We start from the raw sequence: 9,858 nt of genomic DNA on the forward strand, positions 1-9,858 counted from the left end.
ATTCTAAATATTGCTTTTTTTGAGACAGCCTCAAGCTGTTGCCCTGGGTAGAGTGCCGTGATGTCACAGCTCACAGCAATCTCCAACTCTTGGGCTCAAGCCATCCTCTTGCCTCAGAGATGGGGTCTTCCTTTTGCTTAGGCTGGTCTTTAACCTGTGAGCTCAAGCAATCCACCCCCCCTCACCCTCCCAGAGTGCTAGGAGTCCAGGTGAGAGCCACCGTGCCCAGCTGAATCTTAATTTATTTGAACAATCTCCTTTTGTTGAACATTTAGATTATTTCCTCATTTTTATTTTTTGCTACTATAAATAGTGCTGCAAAGTATAATTTTTCAAATAAATGTGTATCTTTAAGTAATTGTGATTATTTATTTAGGACAGATTTCTTTCTTCAATCTTTATTTTATCTCACACTATAAAATTAATGCCAGTATTTTAGTCTGTTCAGTAGAGATTTAGAAATAATCAACTTCTTAGTTTAGAACTTTGCAAAACACTGTGAAAACACACAATTATGTACACAGTTATATTGACGTGGGGTTGTGTTTCTAGTGCATTTTATATTTTTATTATTAGATGCTTTAATACAGCTTGTGATTTTTTTCACTAGTCTCCATAATTACTCTGAATTAGTGATGAAAGGTTCTTACTATATTGGATGTTTTCACTGAAATATTTAGTCTGAAATAGCCAACAGCATCTTTAAAATATATCTGAACGCATGGCTGTTGTTTTTCAGGTTTATGGGCTTTGTATTTGCAGTGTTAGCTCTTTGTGGTATCATGGAAAAATATATACCATGTGAATTTCTTAATGGTCTATAGGAAAAATATTGTTGAACATACAATTTGTTTGAGAACATCCACCGGTCATATGTAAATCAATGGAATCTTTAAATATCTTTGGCTTATAAAAATCACATGATTTTTAAAAGAAGTGAGCCAGCTTATCATTGTAAAGCATTATATAATTAAGCTTCAGTAGAAAAGGGTACCAAAAATATCTCCAAGATGAAAAACAAATTGTTTGAATTCATATGATTGCATGATGAAAAGAAATAAATGGTAGGTAAAGTTCTTCAGCTCCTAAAATTTTCAAAGGTAGACAAAATATTCGTATAAAAGGGTTTAAAGATTAAATTGCCTTAAATTGCCTTTCTTCCCTCAGAAAATAGATACGGATATGGCTCTTTGTAGCAACAGATCTCTTCTGTAATTGAAATGATAAATAGAGCTGGGCAAAACCTGAGGTGGTTTGGAGTTTGAGCTGAGAGTGTTACATTTACACTTTCCAAGTTTTCATTCTTAACTCTTGACTCTGGGGCTGAAAAATGATCTCTTCCCCCCCCCCCTTTTTTTTTTGTTGTTGTTTTTTTCTTTTTTTCCCTTTAAAATAAATCTTTCCCTGCTTAACTACCGGGGGAATATTATGAAAACATTCAGAACTAACACAGCTAAAAACCATGCATCAGCATTGTGAAAAGGCCTATAATCCCAGAGAGAGAAAAACTCCAAACATTATCAGCAGCAAAAGGCTCTTTGCTGTTGATTCTGAGAAATGGTAAGTTTGTGGTTCTTGCTGCTCATTTAGCAAAAATAAACTTACAGAAAAAAAGCAAGGAAGGAAGGAAGAAAAGAGAAAGCAAAAAATAAAAATAAAAACCACATAGAAAACACTTCCTTGTGTTACTCTTCACCCAGGTATCTCACGACCAAGTAGCCTGTCATACTGTCACAGGGTGAGAGCTTATGTAAGGGAGGAATGGGAAGGGGAAGGTGGATGCAATGAGAAGCACAGAGGAACTTTAAGCTTTGGGGGTTGCTTCCTCCTCCATGTAGCTTTGTCTGTCCAGAGAAGACTATAGGTGGGAGACACCAGTTTTATTCCACTTGCCTTCTCAAGGCAGAGTGGGACTGGGTGGGGAATATTAAATAAGTCAGATTAAAAAAAAAAAAAAAGCAGATATCCTCAGAACAATTCTTTTTTTTTCTTTTTCTTTTTCTTTTTCTTAGTACAGCTGGGGTCTTGCTTTTTGCTCAGGCTGGTGTCAAACTTGTGAGCCCGAGCAATCCACCTGCCTCGGCCTCCCAGAGTGCTAGGATTACAGGTATGAGCCTCCAATCCCACCTTCTCAGAACAATTATGACTAATTCCCCTAGACACACACAATTAAAGTAAACGCTACCCTCTTACCAAGAGTTCTCTGGCTCCTTTTGGTATTTCACTATAGTTTAAAAGGCCAGTGTTTATATGTCGATCACAAAATATATAAAATTTTTTGGAGGGTGTTGTGGTGATAATTTTTTGTTTCACTGCCTTCTCACCTGATTATGAACTCCTTGAGGGTATCCTTGAATCAAGACTTTGTCATGTAGCCGGCATTCAGCAGTAATTATAGCTGCTGATATTTATCGAGCAACTATTGCCTCCAAGAAATTATGTTAAATAATTTTATGCGGATAATAAACAGAGGAATTTGAAAGAATTAAATAACTCATCTAAGGAACACAAGCTAGGAACCAGGCTTGTGATCAGTAATGTCTCCTGTACTTGTTAAATGAATGTGGGAAGCTCTCTTGATCTTCCCCTGTTGTGATAACCAACAGATAGCTGATATTTTTATTTATTTATTTATTTATTTATTATTGTTGGGGATTCATTGAGGGTACAATAAATCAGATTACACTGATTGCATTTGTTAGGCAAACTCCCTCTTGCAATTGTGTCTTGACCCCAAAAGGTGTGGCACACACCAAGGCCCCACCCCCCTCCCTCCTTCCCTGTCTCTGCTCTTCCTTTCTCCAACCCTCCCTCCTTTTTTGTCTCTCTGCTCTCCCCTTCTCCCACCCCCACCATGACCTAAATTGTCATTAACTGTCCTCATATCAAAATTGAGTACATAGGATTCATGCTTCTCCATTCTTGTGATGCTTTACTAAGAATAATGTCTTCCTCCTCCATCCAAGTTAATACAAAGGATGTAAAGTCTCCATTTTTTTTAATGGCTGAATAATATTCCATGGTGTACAGCTTGTTAATCCATTCCTAGGTTGGTGGGCATTTAGGCTGTTTCCACATTTTGACAATTGTAAATTGAGCTGCTATAAACAGTCTAGTGCAAGTGTCCTTATGATAAAAGAATTTTTTTCCTTCTGGGTAGATGCCCAGTAATGGGGTTGCAGAATCAAATGGGAGGTCTAGCTTGAGTGCTTTGAGGTTTCTCCATACTTCTTTTTTTTTATTTTTTATTAAACCATAGCTGTGTACATTAGTATGATCGTAGGGCACCATACACTTGGTTCATAGATCGTTTGACACATTTTCATCACATTAGTTAACATAGCTTTTGTAGCATCCATACTTCCTTCCAAAGAAGTTGTACCTAGTTTGCAGTCCCACCAGCAGTGTAAAAGTGTTCCCTTCTCTCCACATCTGTGCCAGCATCTGCAGTTTTGAGATTTTATGATGTGGGCCATTCTCGCCAGGGTTAGATGGTATCTCAGCGTAGTTTTGATTTGCATTTCTCTAATAGATAGGGATGATGAACATTTTTTCGTATGTTTGTTAGCCATTTGTCTGTCCTCTTTAGAGAAGGTTCTATTCATGTCTCTTGCCCATTGATATCGGGGATTGGTGGCTTTTTCATGTGGATTAATTTTGAAATCTTGTTATCAAGCTTTTGTCTGATTCAAAATATGCAAATAACCTTTCCCATTGTGTAGGTTACCTATTTGCTTTGGTTGTTTTCTCCTTAGCTGTACAGAAACTTTTCGGTTTAATGAAGTTCCATTTTTTTATTTTTGTTGTTGTTGCGATTGCCATGGCAGTCTTCTTCATGAAGTCTTTCTCCAGGCCAATATCTTAGTATTTTTCCTATGCTTTCTTTGAAGATTTTTATTGTTTCATGCCTTAAATTTAAGTCCTTTATCCATCTTGAATCATTTTTTGTGAGTAGGGAAAGGTGTGGGTCCAGTTTCAGTCTTTTACATGTGGATATCCAGTTCTCCCAACACCATTTATTGAATCGGGAGTCTTTCCCCCAAGGTATGTTCTTGTTTGGTTTATCAAAGATTAGTTGGTTGTAAGACGTTAGTTTCATTTTCTGGTTTTCTATTCGATCCCAGGTGTTTATGTCTCTATTTTTGTGTCAGTACCATGCTGCCTTGATAACTATGGCTTTGTAGTACAGCCTAGAATCTGGTATGGTGATGCCTCCAGCTTTATTTTTATTACTGAGAACTGCCTTAGCTATACAGGGTTTTTTCTGGTTCTATACAAAACGCAGAATCATTTTTTCCAAATCTTGAAAGTATGATGTTGGTATTTTAATAGGAATGGCATGGAATAGGTAGATTGCTTTGGGAAGTATAGACATTTTAACAATGTTGATTCTTCCCAGCCATGAGCATGGTATGTTCTTCCGTTTGTTAATATCCTCTACTATTTCCTTTCTGAGGATTTCACAATTTTCTTTATAAAGGTCCTTCACCTCCTTTGTTAGGTATATTCCCAGGTATTTCATTTTCTTTGAAACTATGGTGAAGGGAGTTGTGTCCTTAATTAGCTTCTCATCTTGACTGTTATTGTCATATACAAAGGCTACTGACTTGTGGAAATTGATTTTATATCCTGAGACATTACCGTATTTTTTTGATGACTTCCAGGAGTCTTGTGGTTGAGTCTTTGGAATTCTCTAAGTATAAGACCATGTTGTCAGCAAAGAGGGAGAGTTTGACCTCCTCTGCTCCCATTTGGATTCCCTTTATTTCCTTGTCGTGGCTAATTGTATTGGCTAGAACTTCCAGCACTATGTTGAATAGTAAAGGTGATGGAGGACAACCTTGTCTGGTTCCAGTTCTAAGAGAAAAACCTTTCAGTTTTACTCCATTCAGTAAAGTATTAGCTGTGGTTTTGTCATAGATAGCTTCAGTCAGTTTCAGAAATGTGCCACCTATTCCTATACTCTTCCATGTTCTAGTTAGAAAAGGATGCTGGATTTTATCAAATGCTTTTTCTGCATCTATTGAGAGGATCATAAGGTCTTACTTTTGCCTCTGTTAATATGGTGGATAATGTATATGGACTTGTGTATGTTAAACCAGCCTTGCATCTCTGGGATGAAACCTACTTGATCATGATGTATGACTTTTTTGATGATAAGCTGTAATTTATTGGCTAGTATTTTTTTTTGAAAATTTTTGCATCTATATTTATTAGTAAAATTGTTCTGAAATTCTCCTTTTTAGTTGGGTCTTTTCCTGGTTTTGGTATCAGGGTGATGTTTGCTTTGTAGAATGTATTGGAAAAGGTTCCTTCCTCCTCTTTTGGAATAATTTCTGCAGTACAGGAATAAGCTCGTCCTTGAAGGTTTGATAGAATTCTGGTGAAGCCATCTGGACTAGGGCATTTTTTTGTTGGAAGCTTTTTTATTGTTTCTTTAATCTCAGTGCTTGAAATTGGTCTGTTCAGGAGCTCTGTTTCTTCCTGGCTAAGTCTAGGGAGAGGGTGTGATTCCAAATATTGATCCATTTCCTTCACATTGTCAAATTTTTGGGCAAAGAGTTGCTGGTAGTATTCAGAGATGATCTCTTGTATCTCTGTGGGATCCAGTTGTTATTTCCCCTTTATCATTTCTGATTGAGGTTACTAGAGATTTTACTTTTCCATTTCTAGTTAGTCTGGCAAAAGGTTTATTTTATTAATTTTTTCAAAAAAACAACTCCTTGTTTCATAAATTTTCTGAATGATTATTTTGTTTTCAGTTTCATTGATTTCTGATTTGATTTTGGATATTTCTTTTCTTCTACTAGGTTTAGATTGTTCTTCTTTTTCCAATTCCATAAGATGGCTTGTGAGTTTGTTGATGTGCTCTCTTTCTGTTTTTCGAATGTAGGCATCTAAAGCAGTAAATTTTCCTCTCAAAACTGCTTTTGCCATAACCCACAGGTTTTGGTAGCTTGTGTCTTCATTGTTGTTATGCTCAAGGAAGTTAATGATTTCCTGTTTTATTTCTTCCTGCACCTATCTGTCATTCAACAGAAGGTTGTTTAATTTCTATGCCTTTGTGTAGGGTTAAAAGTTTTTGTTAGAGTTGAGTTCCACCTTTACTCCCTTATGGTCTGAGAAGATACAAGGTAAAATTTCAATTTTTTTTTATTCTGTTGAGGTTTGTTTTGTGGCCTAAGAAATGATCAATTTTAGAGAATGTTCCATGGGGCAATGAGAAGAATGTATATTCTTTATCTTTGGGATGAAGTGTTCTATATGCGTCTATCAAGCACAGTTGTTCTAGGGTCTCATTTAAGTCCCTTATATCTTTGTTTAATTTCTGTTTAGAGGATCTATCCAGTTCTGTCAGAGGAGTGTTAAAGTCCCCTGTTATTATGGTATTATAGGATATCAAATTGCTCAGACAGAGTAAGGTCTGTTTCAAAAATATGGGAGCATCCAAATATTTAGAATTGAAACATCTTCTTGTTTTTTTTTTTTCCCTGACCAATATAAAGTGACTATCTTTGTCCTTTTTGACTTTAGTTGCTTTAAATCCACATGTATCTGAAAATAAGATTGCATAATGAAGTTGATGTCTAGACAATCTGGGGTATAAGTACAGCTCTGCTCCTAATTCCCTGTGTCAGTTTTTTGTCCTTGATTGTAAAATGGGTATAATAAAACTTGCTTTATGGGGAAGTTGTGATAATGAAGTGGGAAAGATCTTTGTATAGCAAGTGACCTGTGGTTGGTGCTCAAAAAATAGTCCCTGAATCTTGGGTTGGTTCCTCATTTGTCAGATGGAGGAGGTCAGTTTTTTAGGGTCAATTTCAGCTCTGTGAAAATATGATTTTAGTTTTTGTTTTAAATTTACAACCTTTTATCTGCTCTTCTTTCTCTCAAACTCAAATGACATTGGTGGGAAGAGTTTTTGTTTCATTTTTGTGTGAAATCTTCATATTTAGCCTTTTGTAGCATTTTGGTTCGTACGAATTTAGGAAATGCATTTTCCTTTCATTTTAGTTTTATTAAATTATTTGACTTAGTTTATTTGACTGAAGAATCTTATGTTTGGACAGATCTAGGAGGATTAAATGTGTTGAAAAGATTCTTGTAAGTTTGCAGTTGTTTTTGATTAAAGTTGTCAAAAAGAACTTTGAAAATTACCTTATAAAGATGCTACTTCCTCTTCACGGAAGTACAAGATTATGTCTTTTTGAGGAAGTGTGTAAAAACAAAATAGTAGAGCAATCTTCATAAAAAATCATCATGGCAGACTGTCTGAAAAACATTAGTGTAAAATTTAAATTTTATTTTATTTTATTTTATTTTTGAGACAGAGTCTCACTATGTCACCCTCAGGAGAGTTTTGTGGCATCACAACTCACAGCAACCTCAAACTCTTGGGCTTCAGTGACTCTCCTGCCTCAGCCTCCCACTATAGGTGCCCACCATAACGTCTGGCTATTTTTTTGTTGTAGTTGTCATTGTTGTTTGGCAGGCCTGGGCTGGGTTCAAATCCACCAGCCCTGGTGTATGTGGCTGGCGCCCTAACCACTGAACTACGGGAGCCAAGCCTAAAATTTTAAATCTTGATTGAATGTATAACAGGGTAGAAAACCATAAACTTATCTGAAAAAAATATAATTAAAAAAGTTAGATGAAGGATACAGTGTAAAAAGTTACTTTAATTTTGGGTCTTTTTTCTTTTCTTTTAAAACTGCAGGATGCTATTTAAAGAACAGGTCAATTAAATATGATTGGATATGTGCATGTATTTTAATTCTAAAAATTCATTTCAGTTAGTTGAAGTGTAGGGCAAAATAAAAAGGGCCACAGGAAAATGAAAATGAGAGTTGATACCAAGGAAAGGTAGAATAAAGAAAGAAAAATAGGAAAAGAAAAATCATTTACTAAAAAGAGGGAAGGGATTGGAGTGGGAAGGAGGCTAAGTTAGTTTCTGAAATGAGTGGTAGAGATGCTTTAATCTTGAAGCTAAATTGGTTGCCACCTGCTATACTCTGCTCTTTGAAATAATTAACATTGATCATTGCTCTTCAGCCACATTGATACTTATTTCTTGGAGTTCTAGGTTTAGAATACCAAAGTGGAGGTGGTTACTTAAGCTTCAAAAGAAATGGTCAGAGTTCTCAGAAGGCTGGAAAGAACCAAGCTGAAGGGTTCTGGCTGAAGCAGAACCTTCAGAGTGAGTGTGGTGATCAAAAGGTAATAAGTTATTTTACACAATGACAGGATGGCTATTAGGAGCTGCTGTGACTAGTTCATGTGACATCTCTCATTCAAAGGACCCATCACCTGTCCTGGTGAGTTGAATTTAGGAAGGACATTTCTCCATCCTTGCTTTCAATCCGCCATTCTGGAAACAAAACAATATTTTTCTGAACTCCATTCCTGCCACAAATTGGTTATGAGACCTTGGCCAGTCATTTCACCTCTGTGAGCCTCAGTTTCCTCTAAGAAATGAGGATGCTGGTTCCCAGTCTTCTATAGCTCCTACCCAGGGCTTGGCACATGATGGTCCCCAGGCTAAGACGGGCCTGTTATTTCTTTATTACTTTATTATTTAGTTTTTATTTCATAATCATACTCTTTACTCTGCAATCCAGCTAGACACGGAGAGGAATAAGGAAAATGTTATAAAAGAACTGCAGTGAGAACACAAAGATTACAGGATATTGCGAGCAAATTGGGTAGAGGAGTGTTCTCCTGAACTGCACAAGGAATGGTTTGGTGGTTGAAACAAAACATTATGTCAAATTTATTACAGTTGTCCATAGTGGGTAATGGGGGTGTCTTGCTGGTCCTGCCATTCTTGGACACAGAGTGCTCCGTGGCTTCCACAACACTCATGCCCTCTCATCACCTTGCCAAAGCCCACATGCTTTCCATCCAACCCCTCAGTCTGGGTAGTGCAGATGAAAAACTGGGAACCGTTTGTGTTGGGTCCAACATTTGCCATGGACGAGATGCCAGGACCTGTGTGCTTCAGGACGAAGTTCTCATCTTCAAATTTCTCCCCAGGGATAGACTTGCCACCAGGGCCATATGGCGCGTGAAGTCCCCGCCCTGGCACATAAACCCTGGGATAATTCTGTGAAAGCAGGAACCCTTATAACCAAATCCTTTTCTCCAGTGCTCGGAGCATGGAAGTTTCTGCTGTGTTTGGAACTTTGTCTGCAAGCAGCTGGAAGGAGACTTGGCCCAAGGGCTCACCATCAGCATCAATATCGAGGAACACACTGGGGTTGACCATGGCTGATTCCAGAAGACTGTGGGAAGCGGCAGCATCTGCAAAACCTGCCACTTGCTTTTACATGGCCTGTGAGCTAAGAATAGCTTTTACATTATTAAATGATTGAAAAGAATCAAAAAATAATATTTTGCAACACATACAAATGAAATAAAACCCAAATTTCTTTGTCCGTAAAAAAAAAAAAAGAAAATAAGATTGCAACTCCTCTTTTCTTCTGAATTTCATTTGCCTGAAAATTTGTCTTCCAAACCTTGAGTCAGTTTTTTTTTTTTTTTTTTTTTTTTTTTTTGGTAGAGACAGAGTCTCACTTTATGGCCCTCTGTAGAGTACCGTGGCCTCACACAGCTCACAGCAACCTCCAACTCCTGGGCTTAAGTGATTCTCTTGCCTCAGCCTCCCAAGTAGCTGGGACTACAGATGCCCACCACAACGCCCGGCTATTTTTTGGTTGCAGTTTGGCAGGGGTCAGGTTTGAACCCGTCACCCTCGGTATATGGGGCCAGCGCCTTACTGACTGAGCCACAGGCGCTGCCCCACCTTGAGTCAGTTTTAATTTGTCTTTTGAAGCTAGGTGTGTTTCCTGCAGACAGCAA

The 9,858-nt window shown here is 37.5% G+C and overlaps 1 pseudogene; it reads right to left on the bottom strand.

The window, feature by feature from the left end:
- Positions 1-8,646: 8,646 nt before the first annotated feature.
- Positions 8,647-9,365, bottom strand: LOC128571702 (peptidyl-prolyl cis-trans isomerase A-like; annotated as a pseudogene).
- Positions 9,366-9,858: the final 493 nt, after the last annotated feature.

The sequence above is a fragment of the Nycticebus coucang genome, chromosome 19, assembly GCF_027406575.1.
Source record: "Nycticebus coucang isolate mNycCou1 chromosome 19, mNycCou1.pri, whole genome shotgun sequence".
Lineage (NCBI taxonomy): Eukaryota > Metazoa > Chordata > Mammalia > Primates > Lorisidae > Nycticebus > Nycticebus coucang.